Source organism: Chiloscyllium punctatum, chromosome 10, assembly GCF_047496795.1.
Source record: "Chiloscyllium punctatum isolate Juve2018m chromosome 10, sChiPun1.3, whole genome shotgun sequence".
Classification (NCBI taxonomy): Eukaryota; Metazoa; Chordata; class Chondrichthyes; order Orectolobiformes; family Hemiscylliidae; genus Chiloscyllium; species Chiloscyllium punctatum.
The window spans coordinates 121,150,304-121,177,240 of record NC_092748.1 but is presented as its reverse complement, the minus strand read 5'-3'; the positions used below and the strand labels follow the sequence as shown (position 1 = coordinate 121,177,240).

Here is a 26,937-nt window from a genome sequence, read left to right as displayed (position 1 = left end):
TACTCCAAGTGCGGCCGCACCAGAGTTTTGTACAGCTGCAGCATAGCCTCATGGTTCCGGAACTCGATCCCTCTCCCAATGAAAGCTAACACACTGTATGCCTTCTTTACAACCCTATCAGCCTGGGTGGTAACCTTCAGATATCTATGTACATGGACACCAAGATCTCTCTGCTCATCTACACTGTCATGAATCTTACCATCAGCCCAATACTCTGTATTCCTGTTACTCCTTCCAAAGTAAATCACCTCACACTTTCTACATTAAACTCCATTTGCCACCTCTCAGCCCAGCTCTGCAGCTTATTTATGTCCCTCTGTAACCTGCAACATCCTTCAGCACTATCCACAACTCCACCGACCTTAGTGTCATCCACAAATTTACTAACCCATCTTTCCAAGCCCTCATCTAGGTCATTAATAAAAATGACAAACAGCAGTGGCCCTAAAACAGATCCTTGTGGTACCCCACTAGTAACTGAACTCCAGTTGTTTAACTGGCTACCACCATTCACCACTGGGTGTGGCAGGACTGCAGAGCTTCGATCTGATCCATTGGTTGTGGGATCGCTTAGCTCTGTCTGTCACTTGCTGTTTATGCTGTTTGGTGTGGAAGTAGTCCTGTTTGGTAGCTTCACCAGGCTGACACCTCACCTTCAGGTCTGCCTGGTGCTGCTCCTGGCATACCCTCCTGCACTCTCCATTGACCCAGGGTTGATCCCCCTGGCTTGATGGTAATGGTTGAGTGGGGGAAATTCTGGGTCATGAGGTTCCAGATTGTGCTGGAGTACAGTTCTGCTGCTGTTGGTGACCCACAGTCCCTCAGGGATACCCTCTCTGGAGTTATAGAGTCATTAAGTCACACAACCTTTCAGTCCGATTCATCCACGCCGACCAAAATCCCAAACTAAATTAGTTCCATTTGCCGGCTTTTGGCCCATATCCCTCTGAACCTTTCCTAACCAAGTCTCTGGAAAAGTATAGCACAGAACAGGTCCTTCGACACACAATGTTATGCTGAGGATTATTTCTAATATAACATAAAATAACCTAACCTACACTGCCCTCAATTCACTGCTCTCCATGTGTATGTCCAGCCGTCACTTAAATGTCCCGAATGACTCTGCTTCCACCACCACCGCTAGCAACGCATTCCATACATTCACATCTCTCTGCGTAAAGAATCATCCTCTGTCCCCTCTACACCTTTCTCCTAATATCTTAAAACTATGACCCCTCGTACCAGTCAATCCTGCCCTGGGGAAAAGTCTCGGGCTATTGACTCTATCCATGCTTCTCATTACTTTGTACACCTCGATCAGGCCACCTCTCTTCCTCCTTCTCTCTAGAGAGAAAGGTCCAAGTTTAGTCAACTCTCTTCATAAGGCAAGCCCTCCAGTCCAGGCAGCATCCTGGTAAACCTTCTTTGCATCCTCTCCAAAACCTCTGTATCTTTCCTGTAATCAGGCGATCAGAACTGGACACAGTATTCCAAGTGTGCTCTCACCAGGGACTTGTAGAGATGTAGCAAAACCTCGCGGCTCTTAAATTCTATCCCCCTGTTAATGAAAGCCAAAACACCATATGCTTTCTTAACAATCCTATCCACTTGGGTGGCAACTTTGAGGGATCTTTGCACTTGAAAACCAAGATCCCTCTGTTCCTCCACACTGTCAAGAATCCTGTCTTTAATCCTATATTCAGTATTCGAGTTCAACCTTCCAAAATGCATCACTTCGCATTTATCCAGGTTGAACTCCATCTGCCATTTCTCAGCCCAGCTCTATATCCTGTCTATGTCGCGCTGCAGCCTGCAGTAACCCTCGATACTATCGATGACACCTCCAGCCTTTGTGTCATCTGCAAATTTACTAACCCACCCCTCAACCTCCTCATCCAAGTCATTTATAGACACTACAAAGAGCAGAGGCCCAAGAACAGAGCCCTGTGGGACCCCACTCAACACTGACCTCCAGGCAGAATACTTTCCATCTACAACCACTCTCTGCCTTCTGTCAGCCAGCCAATTCTGAATCCAGGTAGCCAAATCTCCCTGTATCCCATACTTCCTGACTTTATGAATGAGCCTACCATGGGAAACCTTATCAAACGTCTTACTAAAACCCATGCACACCACATCCACTGCTCTACCTTCATCAATGTGTTTTGTCACATCCTCAAAGAATTCAATCAGGTTTGTGAGGCATGACCTGCCCCTCACAAAGCCATGCTGACTATCTCTAATCAAGCTATGGTTTCCCAAGTCATCATAAATCCTGTCTCTCAGAATCCTCTGCAAGGATTTGACCACTGACATAAGACTGACTGGCCTGTAATTCCCAGGGTTATCCCTATTCCCTTTCTACCCCTGGAAGGGGTTTATGCTAATCTTCTCTTTCCAGATAACACACATTTTCAAGCATTTCTCTTGAATCTCCTGGATCCTTATTCTCTCCAAGACAAAACCACCTCCAAAATCTCCATTCTATCTGCATAGTTGCTTCCATCCATAAACTATGTTTTGGTCCCTAATTAGCTCTTTTCCTTTTCCAGTATTTTCTGTTTCTGCCTTCAGAGGATTTTTTAATTCCCTCGGTAATTGTTTCCAATGTCTGCTTGTACTTTCTCCTTGTTCCTGTTATTGACTCCTGTGCCTCTCCCTCTCAGCCCTCTGTATTCAGCATGCTCACATCCTCCGACAACACCTTCCAAACCCATGACCACTTCCATCTAGAAGGTTGAGGACAGCAGATCCATGGGAACGCCACCCCCTGTGAGGTCCCCTCCGAGCCCCTCACCATCCTGACTTGGAAATATATCGCCGTTCCTTCAGTGTCACTGGGTCAGAATCCTGGAATTCCCTCCCTAAGGGCATTGTGGGTCTACCCACAGCACATGGACTGCAGCGGGTCAAGAAACCAGATTCTGGATTAGTGGTGCTGGAAGAGCACAGCAGTTCAGGCAGCATCCAAGGAGCAGCAAAATCGACGTTTTGGGCAAAAGCCCTTCATCCTTTTTATTCCTGATGAAGGGCTTTTGCCCGAAACGTCGATTTCGCTGCTCGTTGGATGCTGCCTGAACTGCTGTGCTCTTCCAGCACCACTAATCCAGTATTTGCTTTCCAGCATCTGCAGTCATTGTTTTTACCTGGTTCAAGAAGGCAGCTCACCCCCACCTCCTCAAGGGGGCAACTAGGGATGGAGAATGAATGCTGGGACCAGGCAGCAATGTCCACAAATGAATAGAAAGAAATATTAGTCAAATGGTTCCTTTCTCTGCCATCTGTCTTTCCACATCGAGGGAGCTCTCAATGAGTTTGTACTTCCTTTGCCCCTCACGGGTATGTGCCCTGGGGAGTTGGACTCTGAGGAACAGAGTGAATGATGTTGAACAGAACATGAGCTGAATTTTCCTGGGGTTTGGAGTTCACCACCACCATTCCTGACGCTGATGGGTCTCAGATGTACGGTGTATGGAGTAGGTTATGAGGCTGCAGTTTTCTGCCCAGATGTTGCTGGCCTTGTTGTGAAACTGGCATTTTCGGATGACTCACAATGTTTTCAAAGTCAAGTGGTTCACACCAGCTCAGGGTGTTGGGACAAACGAGAGAAGTTCTACCTAGAATCAGGATTTGTTGACAGTTGTCATGTTATAATGCAGTAAGATAAATTATGTGTCTCAATACAAAGATTAGTGAAAGGATTTTGTTTCGACAAAGTGCATATTAAATTGACCAGTTTCATGGAATTAGAAAAGTCTTCCGTTCTGAAGAAGTGTCACTGGCTTGAAACGTTAACTCTGATTTCTCTCCACAGATGCTGCCAGACCTGTCAAGTTTCTCCAGCAATTTGTACTTCTGTTTGTTTCAGACCCCCAACATCCACAGTTCTTGGCTTTATTTTAGGAAAGTCTTCAAATGGTTTACAGTACATTATCCACTGGAACCAGAACCTTTAAAATGTTCAGCAAAACCTCTGAGTTTTTAGACTCAGTGTCTCCAGCTCAGGACCCTTTTGCTTGGGGAATCATGCTCTCAATATGTGCTGTCACTTTGAAAGATCAATGCACCAATGCACTGCAGCTCCCCTGTTCCTGCTGGCTCCTTATCTTGAGCCATTTAGTTAATACTGACCTTCTCCATTCTCCTGACAAATTGCATCACCTCACAGTTCTCTGCTTGAAACTCTGTCACTTAGCGACTGCCTCTAAGGTTCAAGATGTGCCATTGTTATTATTTGAAAAGTTGCATTCTCAAGTGGATAGTGCCATGTAGCACTTTCGGTCTTTAGATTAGATTTAGATTACTTACAGTATGGAAACAGGCCCTTCGGCCCAACAAGTCCACACCGACCCGCCGAAGAGCAACCCATCCAGACCCATTCCCCTACATTTACCCCTTCACCTCACACTACAGGCAATTTAGCATGGCCAATTCACCTAACCTGCACATTATTTTTGGACTGTGGTAGGAAACCGGAGCACACCCACACAGACACGGGGAGAATGTGCAAACTCCACACAGACAGTCGCCTGAGGCAGGAATTGAACCCAGGTCTCTGGCGCTGTGAGACAGCAGTGTTAACCACTGAGCCACCGTGCCAGGTGATTGTTATTGTCATACAGTATCCATTGAGGAGGATGGACCAAGTTTCATTTTTGTTTTAGATGAATTCTCTGAGTGATGGCTGTCCTGGAGAGTGTTCTCATATCCATTATTCATTGAACAAGGGGACAAGAAACAGGCTTCAGACACAAGGACATCTTTTGTACAGTGGGAAAACAGATTGGTTGGACAATCATTGACTAGATGCAGCAAGAACAGTTAACTGTCAATCTATAAGACCATTAGAGATAGGAGCTGAAGTAGGCCATTCAGCCCATTCAGTCTGCTCTGCCACTTAATTCAATCATGAATGATGTGATCACCTCAACTCCATTTTCCTGCCATTTTCCCATAAACGTTAATCCCTTCCTGATTAAAAGTCTGCCTTTCTGCAGTCTTTCCCCATTTAATTAATGTCCAGCTCCTCTGTTCTTCCTGTCACAGTATATAACCTCACATTTCCCCATTTAAATTCCAGCTGCCAGGTTTCTGCCCACTCACCTAACCTCTCGATATCCCCCTGTGAGTCATCCTCTCCATTTGCCTTCCCACCTATTTTCAGATTTACCGATAATGCATTCATTTTCTCAGCCAAGGCATTAATATAGATTGTAAATAAATGTAGCCCCAGCACTGATCCCAGCAATAGATATTGGTGTCATGGTATTGTCCCTGTCTGAGTAATTCAGAATACTGGATTAGTGGTGCTGGAAGAGCACAGCAGTTCAGGCAGCATCCAACGAGCAGCGAAATCAACGTTTCGGGCAAAAGCCCTTCATCAGGAATAAAGGCAGTGAGCCTGAAGCGTGGAGAGATAAGCTAGAGGAGGGTGGGGGTGGGGAGAGAGGAGCATAGAGTACAATGGGTGAGTGGGGGAGGGGATGAAGGTGATAGGTCAAGAAGGAGAGGGTGGAGTGGATAGGTGGAAAAGAAGATAGGCAGGTCGGACAAGTCAAGGAGACAGTAACTGAGCTGGAAGGTTGAAACTAGGATGAGGTGGGGGAAGGGGAAATGAGGAAGCTGTTGAAGTCCACATTGATGCCCTGGGGTTGAAGTGTTCCGAGGCGGAAGATGAGGCGTTCTTCCTCCAGGCACCTGGTGGTGAGGGAGCGGCGGTGAAGGAGGCCCAGGACCTCCATGTCCTCGGCAGAGTGGGAGGGGGAGTTGAAATGTTGGGCCACGGGGCGGTTTGGTTGATTGGTGCGGGTGTCTCGGAGATGTTCCCTAAAGCGCTCTGCTAGGAGGCGCCCAGTCTCCCCAATGTAGAGGAGACTGCATCGGGAGCAACGGATACAATAAATGATATTGGTGGATGTGCAGGTGAAACTTTGATGGATGTGGAAGGCTCCTTTAGGGCCTTGGATAGAGGTGAGGGAGGAGGTGTGGGCGCAGGTTTTACAGTTCCTGCGGTGGCAGGGGAAAGTGCCAGGATGGGAGGGTGGGCTGTAGGGGGGCGTGGACCTGACCAGGTAGTCACGGAGAGAACGGTCTTTGCGGAAGGCGGAAAGGGGTGGGGAGGGAAATATATCCCTGGTGGTGGGGTCTGTTTGGAGGTGGCGGAAATGTCAGCGGATGATTTGGTTGATGCGAAGGTTTGTAGGGTGGAAGGTGAGCACCAGGGGCGTTCTGTCCTTGTTACGGTTGGAGGGGTGGGGTCTGAGGGCGGAGGTGCGGGATGTGGACGAGATGCGTTGGAGGGCATCTTTAACCACATGGGAAGGGAAATTGAGGTCTCTAAAGAAGGAGGCCATCTGGTGTGTCCTATGGTGGAACTGGTCCTTCTGGGAGCAGATACGGCGGAGGCGGAGAAATTGGGAATACCGGATGGCATTTTTGCAAGAGATAGGGTGGGAAGAGGTGTAATCCAGGTAGCTGTGGGAGTCAGTGGGTTTGTAAAAAATGTCAGTGTCAAGTCGGTCGTCACTAATGGAGATGGAGAGGTCCAGGAAGGGGAGCGAGGTGTCAGAGATAGTCCAGGTAAATTTAAGGTCAGGGTGGAATGTGTTGGTGAAGTTGATGAATTGCTCAACCTCCTCACGGGAGCACGAGGTGGCGCCAATGCAGTCATCAATGTAGCGGAGGAAGAGGTGGGGAGTGGTGCTGGTGTAATTACGGAAGATCAACTGTTCTACATAGCCAACAAAGAGACTGGCATATGGGGCCCATACGTGTGCCCATGGCTACACCTTTGGTCTGGAGAAAGTGGGAGAATTCAAAGGAGAAATTGTTAAGGGTGAGGACAGTTCGGCCAAACGAATGAGAGTGTCAGTGGAAGGGTACTGTTGGGGACGTCTGGAGAGGAAAAAACGGAGGGCTTGGAGGCCCTGGTCATGGCGGATGGAGGTGTAGAGGGATTGGATATCCATGGTGAAGATAAGGCGTTGGGGGCCGGGGAAACGGAAGTCTTGGAGGAGGTGGAGGGCGTGGGTGGTGTCTCGAACGTATGTGGGGAGTTCCTGGACTAGGGGGATAGGACAGTGTCGAGGTAAGTAGAGATGAGTTCAGTGGGGCAGGAGCATGCTGAGACAATGGGTCGGCCAAGGTGGTCAGGCTTGTGGATCTTGGGAAGGAGATAGAACCGGGCAGTGCGGGGTTCCCGGACTATGAGGTTGGAAGCTGTGGGTGGGAGATCTCCTGAGGTGATGAGGTTCTGTATGGTCTGGGAGATGATGGTTTGGTGATGGGGGCTGGGGTCATGGTCGAGGGAGCAGTAGGAAGAGGTGTCCTCGAGTTGACATTTGGCTTCAGCGGTGTAGAGGTCAGTGCGCCAGACTCCCACTGTGCCCCCTTTATCCGCTGGCTTGATGGTGAGGTTGGGATTGGAGCAGAGGGATTGGAGGGCTGCGCGTTGTGAGGGTGAGAGGTTGGAGTGGGGGAGGGGGGACGACAGGTTGAGGCGGTTAATGTCCCGGCGGCAGTTGGAAATGAAGAGGTCGAGTGCAGGTAATAGGCCAGCGCGGAGTGTCCAGGTGGATGCAGTGTGTTGGAGGTGGGCGAAGGGGTCCTCGGAAGGTGGGCGGGAGTCCTGATTGTGAAAGTAAGCTCGGAGGCGGAGGCGACGGAAGAATTGTTCGACATCACGGCGTGTATTAAATTCATTGATGCATGGACGGAGGGGGATGAAGGTGAGTCCTTTGCTGAGGACTGATCGTTCGTCCTCAGTGAGGGGGAGATCTGGAGGGATGGTGAAAACTCGGCAGGGCCGGGAGCTGGGATCTGGTGTGGGTGTTAAAGATGCCCTCCAACGCATCTCGTCCACATCCCGCACCTCCGCCCTCAGACCCCAGCCCTCCAACCGTAACAAGGACAGAACGCCCCTGGTGCTCACCTTCCACTCTACAAACCTTCGCATCAACCAAATCATCCGCCGACATTTCCGCCACCTCCAAACAGACCCCACCACCAGGGATATATTTCCCTCCCCACCCCTTTCCGCCTTCCGCAAAGACCGTTCCCTCCGTGACTACCTGGTCAGGTCCACACCCCCCTACGACCCACCCTCCCATTCTGGCACTTTCCCCTGCCACCGCAGGAACTGTAAAACCTGCGCCCACACCTCCTCCCTCACCTCTATCCAAGGCCCTAAAGGAGCCTTCCACATCCATCAAAGTTTCACCTGCACATCCACCAATATCATTCATTGTATCCGTTGTTCCCGATTCGGTCTCCTCTACATTGGGGAGACTGGGCGCCTCCTAGCAGAGCGCTTTAGGGAACATCTCCGAGACACCCGCACCAATCAACCAAACCGCCCCGTGACCCAACATTTCAACTCCCCCTCCCACTCTGCCGAGGACATGGAGATCCTGGGCCTCCTTCACCGCCGCTCCCTCACCACCAGACGCCTGGAGGAAGAACGCCTCATCTTCCGCCTCGGAACACTTCAACCCCAGGGCATCAATGTGGACTTCAACAGCTTCCTCATTTCCCCTCCCCCCACCTCATCCTAGTTCCAAACTTCCAGCTCAGTAACTGTCCCCTTGACTTGTCCGGACTTGTCCTACCTGCCTATCTCCTTTTCCACCTATTCACTCCACCCTCTCCTCCCTGACCTATCACCTTCATCCCCTCCCCCACTCACCCATTGTACTCTATGCTACTCTCTCCCCACCCCCACCCTCCTCTAGCTTATCTCTCCACGCTTCAGGCTCACTGCCTTTATTCCTGATGAAGGGCTTTTGCCCGAAACGTCGATTTTCCTGCTCCTTGGATGCTGCCTGACCTGCTGTGCTCTTCCAGCACCACTAATCCAGAATCTGGTTTCCAGCATCTGCAGTCATTGTTTTTACCTTGAGTAATTCAGAACACCAGGCTAATGTTGTAGTAACTTGGGGTTGAAGCCCTGCAGAGCAGATGCTTACATTTGAATTCAAATAAAAGCTAGCGCCCATGTAGCCACTTTCAATTGTTGTACAAACCCACCTGGTTTATCATTGCCTTTTAAGGAAGGAAATCTGCCTTTCTTCTCTGGGTCTGGCTGATACGTGATTCCAGATTATGACTTTCAAATGCTCTGCCATAATATCCCTGATAATAGACTCTAACATTTTCCCAATAACAGATATTAAGCTCAATGACATGCAATTGCCTGGTTTTGGCCTCTTCCCTTTTTAAATGAGTATGTTACATTCGCAGGTCATCTGGGACTTGGGCAGAAGCTGAGGATAACTGAAAGAACACTACCAGAGCAACGACCATCCCTGGAGTTACTGCCTGTGGTATCCCAGGATGCAACCATCAGGTTCAGGTGACTCATTGGTCTTTATCCTGGTTAGTTTTGCTAACACGTTTTCTCGAGTGGTAGTTATTATAGTTATCCTATTTCTTGACTATTTAATAATTTTGGAATTATTAAAGTTGTGAAGAAATAAAGTACTTATTCAGCTCCTCTGCCATTTCCAAGTCCCCATTATTATTTCCCTAGCCTCGTTCTCAAAGGGGCCGATGCTTATGTTGGCTTTTCCCTCCAATGTTAGACATTTAGAGAAGCTCCTACTGTCTATTTTTATATTACTTGCTAGTTTGCCCTCATGGATTATTTTACCCTCATTATTATTTTCTGTTGTCTTTTGTTGGATTTTAAAACCTTCCCTATCATCGAGCTCACCATTCATCTTTGCCACGTTGTAATTTTTCTATCAACTTAATACAATGCTGAACTTCCCTGGCAAACCAGGATTGGCTGAACCCTTTCCAAGGATCCTTTTTCCTCTCTGGGATATATCTTTGAGCCATGAACTATTTCCTTCGACTTTCTTTCATTGTTACTCAACTGTTTTTGCTGCTAAACACCTTTCCCAATTCCTCCACCCATTTCCCCCTCATCCCAATGTATTTACCTTTATTAAACTTATTGTCAGACGTACTCAAGAACAGGGATACAGGAGAACAGTGAAAAGGGGACAATACCACCATTCCCGGTACCATCTCAGCTACAAAATGAACCTAGGTGAGCAATTTTAGGTAAAACGTGGAAAAATAAAGAAATAAAGATAAAGGTTCATCAGTACAGTCCTTCCGAAGAGTGGAGTGATGTGTCTGGATCTGGGATCTTCGGCACCAACACTGAAACCATCACAAGGCCATTCCCCGCACCCCATCCCTCGGGGACACACCTCCACCCCCAACCCCCAGGAACACACACACACAGCCCCATCCCTCGGGGACACACCTCCACCCCCAACCCCCAGGAACACACATCCACCCCCATCCCCCAGAGAACACACACACACCCCCATCCCTCGGGGACACACCTCCACCCCCAACCCCCGGGAACACACCTCCACCCCCAACCCCCGGGAACACACCTCCACCCCCAACCCCCGGGAACACACCTCCACCCCCAACCCCCAGGAACACACATCCACCCCCAACCCCCAGAGAACACACACACACCCCCATCCCTCGGGGACACACCTCCACCCCCAACCCCCGGGAACACACCTCCACCCCCAACCCCCGGGAATACACACCCACCCCCATCCCCCAGTGAACACATACACACCCCCATCCCTCGGGGACACACCTCCACCCCCAACCCCCGGGAACACACACACACACCCCCATTCCTCGGGGACACACCTCCACCCCCAACCCCCGGGAACACACACACACACACCCCCAACCCCCGGGAACACACCTCCACCCCCAACCCCCGGGAACACACCTCCACCCCCAACCCCCGGGAACACACCTCCACCCCCATCCCCCAGGAACACACATCCACCCCCATCCCCCAGTGAACACACACCCACCCCCATCCCTCAGGGACACACCTCCACCCCCAACCCCCGGGAACACACCTCCACCCCCAACCCCCGGGAACACACATCCACCCCCATTCCCCAGGAAACCCCCCCCTACTCCCATCCCCCAGGAACACACTCATCCCCATCTTCCATGAACACACACCCACCCCTATTCCCCGGGAACACACACCCACACCCCATCCCCGGGGGACACAACCCCACCCCATCCCCCAGGAACACACACCCAATCCCCGGGGAACACACACACACCCCAATCCCCCAGAAACACACACCCATCCCCCGGGAACACACACCCATCCCCCAGGAACACACCCCCACCCTATCCTCCAGGAACACACCCCCACCCCTATCCCCCAGGAACACACCCCCACCCCTATCCTCCAGGAACACACACCCAACCCCCGGGGAACACAGACACATCCCAATCCCCCAGGATCACACCCCCATCCCCCAGGAAAACACACTGACCCCCATCCCCCAGGAACACACGCCCGCTCCCATCCCCCAGGAACACACACTCACCCCCATCCCTCGGGAGCACACACCCACCGCCATCCCCCAGGACCACACCCTCTCCCCCAGCCCCTGAGAACACACACCCTCCCCCTTCCCCCGGCACACACACTCACCCCCATCTCCCGGGAACACACACCCTCCCCCTTCCCCCGGCACACACACTCACCGCCATCCCCGGGGAACACACACTCACCCCCATCCCCGGGGAACACACACTCACCCCCATCTCCCGGGAACACACACCCACCCCATTCCCTCGGGGAACACACACTCACCCCCATCCCTGGGGAACACACACTCACCGCCATCCCCCAGGAACACACACTCACCCCCATCCCCGGGGAACACACACTCACCCCCATCCCCGGGGAACACACACTCACCGCCATCCCCCAGGAACACACACTCACCCCCATCCCCCAGGAACACACACTCACCCCCATCCCCGGGGAACACACACTCACCGCTATCCCCCAGGAACACACACTCACCCCCATCCCCGGGGAACACACACTCACCGCCATCCCCCAAGGAACACACACTCACCCCCATCCCCGGGGAACACACACTCACCCCCATCCCCGGGGAACACACACTCACCGCCATCCCCCAGGAACACACACTCACCCCCATCCCCGGGGAACACACACTCACCCCCATCCCCCAGGAACACACACTCACCCCCATCCCCGGGGAACACACACTCACCCCCATCCCCCAGGAACACACACTCACCCCCATCCCCCAGGACCACACCCTCTCCCCCAGCCCCTGAGAACACACACCGTCCCCCTTCCCCCGGCACACACACCCACCCCATTCCCTCGGGGAACACACACTCACCCCATTCCCTCGGGGAACACACACCCACCCCATTCCCTCGGGGAACACACACTCACCCCCATCCCCAGGGAACACACACTCACCGCCATCCCCCAGGAACACACACTCACCCCCATCCCCGGGGAACACACACTCACCCCCATCCCCGGGGAACACACACTCACCGCCATCCCCCAGGAACACACACTCACCCCCATCCCCCAGGAACACACACTCACCCCCATCCCCGGGGAACACACACTCACCGCTATCCCCCAGGAACACACACTCACCCCCATCCCTGGGGAACACACATTCACAGCCATCCCCCAGGAACACACACTCACCCCCATCCCCGGGGAACACACACTCACCCCCATCCCCGGGGAACACACACTCACCGCCATCCCCCAGGAACACACACTCACCCCCATCCCCGGGGAACACACACTCACCCCCATCCCCCAGGAACACACACTCACCCCCATCCCCGGGGAACACACACTTACCCCCATCCCCCAGGAACACACACTCACCCCCATCCCTGGGGAACACACACTCACCCCCATCCCCGGGGAACACACACTCACCCCCATCCCCCAGGAACACACACTCACCCCCATCCCCGGGGAACACACACTCACCCCCATCCCCGAGGAACACACACTCACCGCCATCCCCCAGGAACACACACTCACCCCCATCCCCCAGGAACACACACTCACCCCCAACCCCCGGGAACACACACACAGACCCCCAACCCCCGGGAACACACCTCCACCCCCAACCCCCGGGAACACACCTCCACCCCCAACCCCCGGGAACACACCTCCACCCCCATCCCCCAGGAACACACATCCACCCCCATCCCCCAGTGAACACACACCCACCCCCATTCCTCAGGGACACACCTCCACCCCCAACCCCCGGGAACACACCTCCACCCCCAACCCCCAGGAACACACATCCACCCCCATTCCCCAGGAAACCCCCCCCTACTCCCATCCCCCAGGAACACACTCATCCCCATCTTCCATGAACACACACCCACCCCTATTCCCCGGGAACACACACCCACACCCCATCCCCAGGGGACACAACCCCACCCCATCCCCCAGGAACACACACCCAATCCCCGGGGAACACACACACACCCCAATCCCCCAGAAACACACACCCATCCCCCGGGAACACACACCCATCCCCCAGGAACACACCCCCACCCTATCCTCCAGGAACACACCCCCACCCCTATCCCCCAGGAACACACCCCCACCCCTATCCTCCAGGAACACACACCCAACCCCCGGGGAACACAGACACATCCCAATCCCCCAGGATCACACCCCCATCCCCCAGGAAAACACACTGACCCCCATCCCCCAGGAACACACGCCCGCTCCCATCCCCCAGGAACACACACTCACCCCCATCCCTCGGGAGCACACACACACTCCCATCCCCCAGGACCACACCCACCCCCATCCCCCAGGACCACAACCTCTCCCCCAGCCCCTGAGAACACACACCCTCCCCCTTCCCCCGGCACACACACTCACCCCCATCTCCCGGGAACACACACCCTCCCCCTTCCCCCGGCACACACACTCACCCCCATCCCCGGGGAACACACACTCACCCCCATCCCCGGGGAACACACACTCACCCCCATCTCCCGGGAACACACACCCACCCCATTCCCTCGGGGAACACACACTCACCCCCATCCCCTGGGGAACACACACTCACCCCCATCCCCCAGGACCACACCCACCCCCATCCCCCAGGACCACACCCTCTCCCCCAGCCCCTGAGAACACACATCCTCCCCCTTCCCCCGGCACACACACCCACCCCATTCCCTCGGGGAACACACACTCACCCCATTCCCTCGGGGAACACACACCCACCCCATTCTCTCGGGGAACACACACTCACCCCCATCCCCGGGGAACACACACTCACCCCCATCCCCCAGGAACACACACTCACCCCCATCCCCCAGGAACACACACTCACCCCCATCCCCGGGGAACACACACTCACCGCTATCCCCCAGGAACACACACTCACCCCCATCCCCGGGGAACACACACTCACCGCTATCCCCCAGGAACACACACTCACCCCCATCCCCGGGGAACACACACTCACCGCCATCCCCCAGGAACACACACTCACCCCCATCCCCGGGGAACACACACTCACCCCCATCCCCGGGGAACACACACTCACCGCCATCCCCCAGGAACACACACTCACCCCCATCCCCGGGGAACACACACTCACCCCCATCCCCCCAGGAACACACACTCACCCCCATCCCCGGGGAACACACACTCACCCCCATCCCCCAGGAACACACCCTCACCCCCATCCCCGGGGAACACACACTCACCCCCATCCCCGGGGAACACACACTCACCCCCATCCCCGGGGAACACACACTCACCCCCATCCCCGGGGAACACACACTCACCGCCATCCCCCAGGAACACACACTCACCCCCATCCCCCAGGAACACACACTCACCCCCATCCCCCAGGAACACACACTCACCCCCATCCCCCGGGGAACGCACACTCACTCCCATCCCCCAGGAACACACACTCACCCCCATCCCTCGGGAACACACACTCACCCCCATCCCTCGGGAACACACACTCACCCCCATCCCTCGGGGACACACCCATCCCATCCCCCAGGACCACATCCTCACCCCCAGCCCCTGAGAACACACACCCTCCCCTTTCCCCTGGAATACACACTCACCCCCATCCCCAGGGAACACACTACCATCCCCTGGGAACACACGCTCACTCCCAGCCCTGGGAACACACACTCACCCCCTTCCCCCTGGAACACACACTGACCCCCATCCCCCATGAACACACACCCACCCCCAATCCCCGGGAACACATAACCATCCCCCTGGGAACACACACCCACCCCCATCCTCCAGGAACACACACCCAACCCCCGGGGAACACAGACACATTCCAATCCCCCAGGATCACACCCCCATCCCCCGGGAAAACACACTGACCCCCATCCCCCAGGAACACACACCTGCTCCCATTCCCCAGGAACACACACTCACCCCCATCCCTCGGGAGCACACACACACGCCCATCCCCCAGGACCACACCCACCCCCATTCCCCGGGGAACACACACTCACCCCCATCCCTCGGGAACACACACACACTCCCATCCCCCAGGACCACACACACCCCCATCCCTCGGGAGCACACACACACTCCCATCCCCCAGGACCACACCCACCCCCATCCCCCAGGAACACACACTCACCCCCATTCCCCGGGGAACACACACTCACCCCCATCCCTCGGGAACACACACACACTCCCATCACCCAGGACCACACCCTCACCCCCATCCCTCGGGAACACACACACTCCCATCCCCCAGGACCACACATACCTGCATCCCTCGGGAGCACACACACACTCCCATCCCCCAGGAACACACCCACCCCCATCACCCAGGACCACACCCTCACCCCCATCCCTCGGGAACACACACACACACCCATCCCTCGGGAACACACACTCACCCCCATTCCTCAGGAACACACACACACTCCCATCCCCCAGGACCACACCCTCACACCCATCCCTCGGGAACACACACACACCTCCATCCCTTGGGAACACACACTCACCCCCATCCCTCAGGAACACACACTCACCCCCATCCCCCGGGAACACACAACCATCCCCTGGGAACACACGCTCATTCCCATCCCCGGGAACACACACTCACCCCCTTCCCCCGGAACACATACTGACCCCCTTCCCCCTGGAACACACACCCACCCCCAACCCCTGGGAACACACAACCATCCCCCTGGGAACACACACCCACCCCCTTCCCCCTGGAACACACCCCCACCCCCATCCCCCGAGGAACACACCCCACCCCCATCCCCTGGAGACATACCCTCACGCCCATCCCCTGGGGACACACCCTCACCTCATCCCCCAGGAACACACACCCAACCCCCAGGGAACACACCCCACCCCATCCCCTGGGGACACACCCTCACCCCATCCCCCAGGAACACACACCCAACCCCCGGGGAACACAGACACATTCCAATCCCCCAAGATCACACCCCCATCCCCCGGGAAAACACACTGACCCCCATCCCCCAGGAACACACACCCACCCCCTTCCTCCTGGAATACACACCCACCCCCTTCTCCCTGGGAACACACACCCACCCTCATCCCACAGGAGCACACACCCCACCTCCATCCCACAGGAACACACACCCACCCTCAACCCCCGGGAACACACACTCACCCCCTTCCTCCTGGAATACACACCCACCCCCTTCTCCCTGGGAACACACACCCACCCCCATCCCACAGGAGCACACACCCCACCTCCATCCCACAGGAACACACACCCACCCCCAACCCCCGGGAACACACACTCACCCCCCCGTACTCTGGGAACACTGATGCTGTCTGGACTCTCCACCTGATGGTAAATGTCGTTACTTTATGAGAAAAGAAACAGACAAACAAATAAGTTGAAAGGAGGTTGAGTAGACGAGCTCTACGCTGAGCTCAGGAACCCCCACCCCGTACTGCTCTCCACCGCTATCATGGCTGCATTTATCAGCATAGTCACATCTGTCCCAACTTTCTGTAACTGAATGCTATATTTAACCATGTTATGGTCACTTTTCCCTCAGGAATGTCTTACCCTTAGATCATTTATTAAATGTGCCTCACTACACATCACCAGATCCAAAGTTTCTGGTTGCATCCAAATGTCCCAAATACATTGTATGAATGTGCATTCTCTGTCAATCTGTCTATATACAATCGAATGCATATTAAACTCACCCATGATGAATGTACAGCCTTTGTTACTCACCCTTGTTACTTCCTGAGCTATTCCCGGTCCCAGCGCGTAGCTGCTGTTTGCAGCTTCTCACGGTGACTCTGTATCTTGGCTCTTTCCTGTTGGATCTAATATCCTGTGGCCCGGGGCTGACTTCACTCCGAGGATGTCACTGAGCATTTAAAACTCTTTCTTAAAAATTAATAAACCGAGCAGGCTCCCCCTTCTGGAACAATTTTATTATTCATTCGTGGAATGTGGGCGTCACTGACTGGGCCCAGTATTTATCGCCCGTCCCTAGTTGCCCCTTGAGAAGGTGGGGGTGAGCTGCCTTCTTGACCCGCTGCAGTCCATGTGCTGTAGGTAGACCCACAATGCCCTTAGGGAGGGAATTCCAGGATTCTGACCCAGTGACACTGAGGGAACGGTGATATATTTCCAAGTCAGGATGGTGAGGGGCTTGGAGGGGAACTTGCAGGGGGTGGTGTTCCCATGGATCTGCTGCCCTTGTCCTTGTAGATGGAAGTGGTTGTGGGTTTGGAAGGTGCTGCCTGAGGATCTTTGGTGAGTTTCTGCAGTGCATCTTGTAGATGGTACACACTGCTGTTACTGAGTGTGGGTGGGGGAGGGAGGGGATGGTACACACTGCTGCTACTGAGTGTGGGTGGGGGGAGGGAGTGGGTGTTTGTGGGTGTGGGGCCAATCAAGCGGCTGCTTTGTCCTGGATGGTGTCGAGCTCCTTGAGTGTTGTTGGAGCTGCCTCCATCCAGGGCAAGTGGGGAGTATTCCATCACACTCCAGACTTGGGCCTTGGAGATGGTGGACAGGAGTCCATTTTATTCATGTCATTTCCTGTGTTTCCTTGAGGGTGGGACAAACAGTCACAGAATATTTGGTGGGCTTGGATGGTATAGAATGACAGGGAGGTGCAGCAGGAACAATAGGATAGATCGGTTGTGTCAAGTGATCTGTTTCTGTGATATAACGGCTTTGTAAAGGCCTGCTTGGTTTGGGCACTGTAAGAAGTGGGATGGGGTGAAGCAGGTTTGAGCTGGTTTCTGCTGAGTGACAGGTTGAGTGATGTCACGTGTGGCAGGTGGAGATACCACTCCTTTGTGTCCAGGGGATTTGTCTACTTGGCTTTATTCCCTCTGCAGCACACATGCCTGGGCTTGTTCCTCTGGGAGGGAGCATGATTTCCTGTGTGACAGTCTTCAGGTCACCTGAATAACAGAGATCTCAGCCCCCTGTTCCGGAACAATCAGAACCTCACTCAGAGGCTGACAGTGGAAAATACAGCGAGAATTCATTGAGGGTTCCTTCTTATTTCAAAGTGGAAACAGTCATATCACAGGTACGTTCACACAGAGTTTCGCCAAATATTCTGTTGTTATCAAATGTTGGAGGTGGAGTCCAGTGCCATATGGCCCCTGGTATGACTTTACCTGACTTCAAACATAAAGACACAATGGTCTACTGTACAGCAAAAGGCAATTTGTGCACCAGCCAGCAACAACTGCCCAAACAACCCTTCCTTGAAAACATTCAATACTTTGGCCTCAAGTACTTCCTGTGGCAGAGAATTCCACAGGATCCCCGCTCTCTGGGTGACAACATGTCTCCTCATCCCAGTCCTAAATGTGGAGGGGTCAATGTTGGACTGGAGTGGACAAGGTCAGAAGTCACATGTCACCAGGTTACAGTCCGATAGGTTTATTTGAAATCACAAGTTTTCAGAGCGCTGCTCCTTCCTCAGGTGAAGTGTCGCCTCAGTCCACTTCAACATGGATTCCCCCCACCTTTAGGACCATCCTTCCTGTGTTTACCCTGTCTAGTTCTCATAAAGTCTCAGAGATCTACAGCACAGAAAAAGGCCCTTCAGCCCATTGTGTATGTGCCAGTCAAAAACAGCCACCTCCCTATTGTAACCCCATTTCCCAGCACTTGGCCATAGCCTTGTCTGCCTTGGAATGATGGGGGGGAGGGGGGGGGTGCACATTGAAATCCCCCTTCAGTGTGATGAGGGTTCCTGTCTCTCCCACTCTCACAGGCAGTCAGTTACAGACTCGCAACACCCTCTGGGGGAAAAAGATGCTCCTGTGTGAATTTTATAGCTTTATATGAAATTCCCCTCATTCTTATAAACTCCAGGAGAGACTGTTCCAGTCTCTCCTCAGACATCAGTGCTGCCATCCCAGGGATCAGTCTGGGAAACCTTCACTGCTCTCCCTCTACAGCAAGAACATCCTTCCTCAGGTAAGGAGGCCCAAACTGTACACAATATTCCAGGGCTGGTCTCTCCAAGGCCCTGTCTTGATGCAGCAAGATATCCCTGCTCCTGGAATCGAACCCTCTCACTATGAAGCCAATGTCCCATTTCTGCTGCACCTACAATGCTCACTGTCAGTGACTGGTGTACAGAGACAGATCACACTGCACCTTCCCCGTTCCCAATCTATCTCCATTCAGATCATCATCCACCTTCCTGTTATTGCTCCCAAAGTGGGTAACCTCACATTTATCCCCATTATCCTGCAGCTGCCGTGTATTTGCCCACTCCCTCAGCCTGTCCCAATCCCACTGGAGCATCTCTGCACCTTCCTCTCAGCTCATCCACCCACCCAGCTTTGTGTTGGCTGAAAATTTGGAGGTATTACATTCAGTTCCCTCATCTGAATCATTACTGTATATTGGGAACAGCTGGGGTCCTATCACTGATCCCCTGGTATCGCACTAGTCAGTGCCAGCCACTCAGAAACAGGCTCATTTATTCTTCCTCTTTGTTTCCTGTCTGCCAACCAGTTCTTAATCTATCTCAATACATTAGCCCCAATCCTATGTGGTTTCATTTTACATATGAAACTCTTACCTGGGACTTTCTCAAAAACCTTCTGAAAATCCAAAGCCTCATCCCACTGGCTCCCTCTGATCAGCTGTACCAGCTACTTTCCTGAAGGACTCCAGTACATTTGTCAGTGTGAATTCCCTTTTGTAAATCTGTGCTGTCTCGGTCCGATCCTGTCACTGGCTATTCAGTCTAGTATATTTCCCAATAACAATCTTGGACTCACTGGTCTATAATTGCTGGTCTCCTCCATGCCTCCCTGGTTAAGTAGTGGGGTTACATTAGCTCCCCTCTACTTTATAGGAACTACTACAGAGTAAAGAATCTTGGACGATCAGCACCAACGTATCCACTATTTCGACAGCCACTTCCTGGAGTATTCTGGGATGTAGATGATCAAATCCCCCATGGGGGATTTTTATTGGTCTTCAATCCCTCAATTTCTCTACTGATGCTGATTGTAGAATCCCTACAGTGTGGAACGAGGGCATTTGGCCCATTGAGTCCACACCGACCATGGGAACACATCTCACCCATTCCCTGTAACACCACATTAGGTTTTACACAATGGCCAATCCACCTAACCTGGACACTATGGGTAATTTAGCATGGCCAATCCACCTAGCCTGGACACTATGGGTAATTTAGCATGGCTACTCCACCTAGCCTGGACACTATGGGTAATTTAGCATGGCCAATCCACCTAGCCTGGACACTATGGGTAATTTAGCATGGCTACTCCACCTAGCCTGGACACTATGGGTAATTTAGCATGGCCAATCCACCTAGCCTGGACACTATGGGTAATTTAGCATGGCTACTCCACCTAGCCTGGACACTATGGGTAATTTAGCATGGCAAATCCACCTAGCCTGGACACTATGGGTAATTTAGCATGGCCAATCCACCTAGCCTGGACACTATGGGTAATTTAGCATGGCCAATCCACCTAGCCTGGACACTATGGGTAATTTAGCATGGCCAATCCACCTAACCTGGACACTATGGGTAATTTAGCATGGCCAATCCACCTAGCCTGGACACTATGGGTAATTTAGCATGGCCAATCCACCTAACCTGGACACTATGGGTAATTTAGCATGGCCAATCCACCTAGCCTGGACACTATGGGTAATTTAGCATGGCCAATCCACCTAGCCTGGACACTATGGGTAATTTAGCATGGCCAATCCACCTAGCCTGGACACTATGGGTAATTTAGCATGGCCAATCCACCTAGCCTGGACACTATGGGTAATTTAGCATGGCCAATCCACCTAGCCTGGACACTATGGGTAATTTAGCATGGCCAATCCACCTAGCCTGGACACTATGGGTAATTTAGCATGGCCAATCCACCTAACCTGGACACTATGGGTAATTTAGCATGGCCAATCCACCTAGCCTGGACACTATGGGTAATTTAGCATGGCCAATCCACCTAACCTGGACACTATGGGTAATTTAGCATGGCCAATCCACCTAGCCTGGACACTATGGGTAATTTAGCATGGCCAATCCACCTAACCTGGACACTATGGGTAATTTAGCATGGCCAATCCACCTAGCCTGGACACTATGGGTAATTTAGCATGGCCAATCCACCTAGCCTGGACACTATGGGTAATTTAGCATGGCCAATCCACCTAGCCTGGACACTATGGGTAATTTAGCATGGCCAATCCACCTAGCCTGGACACTATGGGTAATTTAGCATGGCCAATCCACCTAACCTGGACACTATGGGTAATTTAGCATGGCCAATCCACCTAACCTGGACACTATGGGTAATTTAGCATGGCCAATCCACCTAACCTGGACACTATGGGTAATTTAGCATGGCCAATCCACCTAACCTGGACACTATGGGTAATTTAGCATGGCCAATCCACCTAACCTGGACACTATGGGTAATTTAGCATGGCTACTCCACCTAACCTGGACACTATGGGTAATTTAGCATGGCCAATCCACCTAGCCTGGACACTATGGGTAATTTAGCATGGCCAATCCACCTAGCCTGGACACTATGGGTAATTTAGCATGGCTACTCCACCTAACCTGGACACTATGGGTAATTTAGCATGGCCAATCCACCTAGCCTGGACACTATGGGTAATTTAGCATGGCCAATCCACCTAGCCTGGACACTATGGGTAATTTAGCATGGCCAATCCACCTAACCTGGACACTATGGGTAATTTAGCATGGCCAATCCACCTAGCCTGGACACTATGGGTAATTTAGCATGGCTACTCCACCTAGCCTGGACACTATGGGTAATTTAGCATGGCCAATCCACCTAACCTGGACACTATGGGTAATTTAGCATGGCCAATCCACCTAACCTGGACACTATGGGTAATTTAGCATGGCCAATCCACCTAACCTGGACACTATGGGTAATTTAGCATGGCCAATCCACCTAGCCTGGACACTATGGGTAATTTAGCATGGCCAATCCACCTAGCCTGGACACTATGGGTAATTTAGCATGGCCAATCCACCTAGCCTGGACACTATGGGTAATTTAGCATGGCTACTCCACCTAACCTGGACACTATGGGTAATTTAGCATGGCCAATCCACCTAGCCTGGACACTATGGGTAATTTAGCATGGCCAATCCACCTAGCCTGGACACTATGGGTAATTTAGCATGGCCAATCCACCTAACCTGGACACTATGGGTAATTTAGCATGGCCAATCCACCTAGCCTGGACACTATGGGTAATTTAGCATGGCTACTCCACCTAGCCTGGACACTATGGGTAATTTAGCATGGCCAATCCACCTAACCTGGACACTATGGGTAATTTAGCATGGCCAATCCACCTAACCTGGACACTATGGGTAATTTAGCATGGCCAATCCACCTAACCTGGACACTATGGGTAATTTAGCATGGCCAATCCACCTAGCCTGGACACTATGGGTAATTTAGCATGGCCAATCCACCTAGCCTGGACACTATGGGTAATTTAGCATGGCCAATCCACCTAACCTGGACACTATGGGTAATTTAGCATGGCCAATCCACCTAGCCTGGACACTATGGGTAATTTAGCATGGCCAATCCACCTAACCTGGACACTATGGGTAATTTAGCATGGCCAATCCACCTAGCCTGGACACTATGGGTAATTTAGCATGGCTACTCCACCTAGCCTGGACACTATGGGTAATTTAGCATGGCCAATCCACCTAGCCTGGACACTATGGGTAATTTAGCATGGCCAATCCACCTAACCTGGACACTATGGGTAATTTAGCATGGCCAATCCACCTAGCCTGGACACTATGGGTAATTTAGCATGGCTACTCCACCTAGCCTGGACACTATGGGTAATTTAGCATGGCCAATCCACCTAGCCTGGACACTATGGGTAATTTAGCATGGCCAATCCACCTAGCCTGGACACTATGGGTAATTTAGCATGGCCAATCCACCTAGCCTGGACACTATGGGTAATTTAGCATGGCTACTCCACCTAGCCTGGACACTATGGGTAATTTAGCATGGCCAATCCACCTAGCCTGGACACTATGGGTAATTTAGCATGGCTACTCCACCTAGCCTGGACACTATGGGTAATTTAGCATGGCCAATCCACCTAACCTGGACACTATGGGTAATTTAGCATGGCCAATCCACCTAACCTGGACACTATGGGTAATTTAGCATGGCCAATCCACCTAACCTGGACACTATGGGTAATTTAGCATGGCCAATCCACCTAACCTGGACACTATGGGTAATTTAGCATGGCCAATCCACCTAGCCTGGACACTATGGGTAATTTAGCATGGCCAATCCACCTAGCCTGGACACTATGGGTAATTTAGCATGGCCAATCCACCTAACCTGGACACTATGGGTAATTTAGCATGGCCAATTCACCTAGCCTGGACACTATGGGTAATTTAGCATGGCCAATCCACCTAACCTGGACACTATGGGTAATTTAGCATGGCCAATCCACCTAACCTGGACACTATGGGTAATTTAGCATGGCCAATCCACCTAACCTGGACACTATGGGTAATTTAGCATGGCCAATCCACCTAGCCTGGACACTATGGGTAATTTAGCATGGCCAATCCACCTAGCCTGGACACTATGGGTAATTTAGCATGGCCAATCCACCTAACCTGGACACTATGGGTAATTTAGCATGGCCAATCCACCTAGCCTGGACACTATGGGTAATTTAGCATGGCCAATCCACCTAACCTGGACACTATGGGTAATTTAGCATGGCCAATCCACCTAGCCTGGACACTATGGGTAATTTAGCATGGCTACTCCACCTAGCCTGGACACTATGGGTAATTTAGCATGGCCAATCCACCTAGCCTGGACACTATGGGTAATTTAGCATGGCCAATCCACCTAACCTGGACACTATGGGTAATTTAGCATGGCCAATCCACCTAGCCTGGACACTATGGGTAATTTAGCATGGCTACTCCACCTAGCCTGGACACTATGGGTAATTTAGCATGGCCAATCCACCTAGCCTGGACACTATGGGTAATTTAGCATGGCCAATCCACCTAGCCTGGACACTATGGGTAATTTAGCATGGCCAATCCACCTAGCCTGGACACTATGGGTAATTTAGCATGGCTACTCCACCTAGCCTGGACACTATGGGTAATTTAGCATGGCCAATCCACCTAGCCTGGACACTATGGGTAATTTAGCATGGCTACTCCACCTAGCCTGGACACTATGGGTAATTTAGCATGGCCAATCCACCTAACCTGGACACTATGGGTAATTTAGCATGGCCAATCCACCTAACCTGGACACTATGGGTAATTTAGCATGGCCAATCCACCTAACCTGGACACTATGGGTAATTTAGCATGGCCAATCCACCTAACCTGGACACTATGGGTAATTTAGCATGGCCAATCCACCTAGCCTGGACACTATGGGTAATTTAGCATGGCCAATCCACCTAGCCTGGACACTATGGGTAATTTAGCATGGCCAATCCACCTAACCTGGACACTATGGGTAATTTAGCATGGCCAATCCACCTAGCCTGGACACTATGGGTAATTTAGCATGGCCAATCCACCTAACCTGGACACTATGGGTAATTTAGCATGGCCAATCCACCTAGCCTGGACACTATGGGTAATTTAGCATGGCTACTCCACCTAGCCTGGACACTATGGGTAATTTAGCATGGCCAATCCACCTAGCCTGGACACTATGGGTAATTTAGCATGGCCAATCCACCTAACCTGGACACTATGGGTAATTTAGCATGGCCAATCCACCTAGCCTGGACACTTTGGGTAATTTAGCATGGCTACTCCACCTAGCCTGGACACTATGGGTAATTTAGCATGGCCAATCCACCTAGCCTGGACACTATGGGTAATTTAGCATGGCCAATCCACCTAGCCTGGACACTATGGGTAATTTAGCATGGCCAATCCACCTAGCCTGGACACTATGGGTAATTTAGCATGGCTACTCCACCTAGCCTGGACACTATGGGTAATTTAGCATGGCCAATCCACCTAGCCTGGACACTATGGGTAATTTAGCATGGCCAATCCACCTAGCCTGGACACTATGGGTAATTTAGCATGGCCAATCCACCTAGCCTGGACACTATGGGTAATTTAGCATGGCTACTCCACCTAGCCTGGACACTATGGGTAATTTAGCATGGCCAATCCACCTAGCCTGGACACTATGGGTAATTTAGCATGGCCAATCCACCTAGCCTGGACACTATGGGTAATTTAGCATGGCCAATCCACCTAACCTGGACACTATGGGTAATTTAGCATGGCCAATCCACCTAGCCTGGACACTATGGGTAATTTAGCATGGCCAATCCACCTAGCCTGGACACTATGGGTAATTTAGCATGGCCAATCCACCTAGCCTGGACACTATGGGTAATTTAGCATGGCCAATCCACCTAACCTGGACACTATGGGTAATTTAGCATGGCCAATCCACCTAGCCTGGACACTATGGGTAATTTAGCATGGCCAATCCACCTAACCTGGACACTATGGGTAATTTAGCATGGCCAATCCACCTAGCCTGGACACTATGGGTAATTTAGCATGGCCAATCCACCTAACCTGGACACTATGGGTAATTTAGCATGGCCAATCCACCTAACCTGGACACTATGGGTAATTTAGCATGGCCAATCCACCTAACCTGGACACTATGGGTAATTTAGCATGGCCAATCCACCTAACCTGGACACTATGGGTAATTTAGCATGGCCAATCCACCTAGCCTGGACACTATGGGTAATTTAGCATGGCCAATCCACCTAACCTGGACACTATGGGTAATTTAGCATGGCCAATCCACCTAACCTGGACACTATGGGTAATTTAGCATGGCCAATCCACCTAACCTGCATATCTGGAGTAAACCAGAGCACCCGGAGGAAACTCACAGAGACACAGGGAGAATGTGCAAACTCCACACAGGGAGTCGCCTAAGAATGGCATTGAACCCGGGTCCCTGGTACTGTGAGGTAACACTGAGCCACTGTGATTTCTTCAGCTCCTCTCTGTCACTAGACCCTGTGTTACCCTTTATTTCTGAATAGTAGTTGTTATCTCCTTTGTGAAGTTTAACATATGCATTTTCCTATGTTATTGTCTGTCTGTTCCCCATTATACAATCCCCTGTTTCTGATATAAGGAACCAACATTTACCTTCAGTAATCTTTATTAAGCAATTGCCGTACATGCCCAGGGATAGCAGTGAGTTGAGGGGTGCGTAGGATAAGTTACTATATTTTACATTCGGCTTAATCCTCGGCACAACATCGTGGGCCAAAGGGCCTGTTCTGTGCTGTACCTTTCTATGTTCTATTATTGTTTCACGGAGCTGTAGAAGCTTTTACAGTCAAGTTTTCTTTTCCCTGCAAGCTTGGTCTGATGTCTCCTTCTTAATCAAACCATTTGTCTCCCTTTACCAGAATCTAAACAGCTCCCAGTCCTCAG

The 26,937-nt window shown here is 52.1% G+C and overlaps 1 protein-coding gene across 6 annotated transcripts in view; it reads right to left on the bottom strand.

Annotated features, from left to right (window-relative positions):
* LOC140482508 (natural resistance-associated macrophage protein 2-like) overlaps nucleotides 1–17,207 on the bottom strand; it is a 169,253-nt gene extending 152,046 nt beyond the window's left edge. For 3 of the 6 annotated variants that reach the window (XM_072580052.1, XM_072580058.1, XM_072580059.1), the window contains exon 1: nucleotides 17,121–17,207. The gene's annotated coding sequence lies outside the window, so the exon portion shown is untranslated. The other 3 variants (XM_072580054.1, XM_072580053.1, XM_072580055.1) reach the window with 3 other exon arrangements.
* Nucleotides 17,208–26,937: the final 9,730 nt, after the last annotated feature.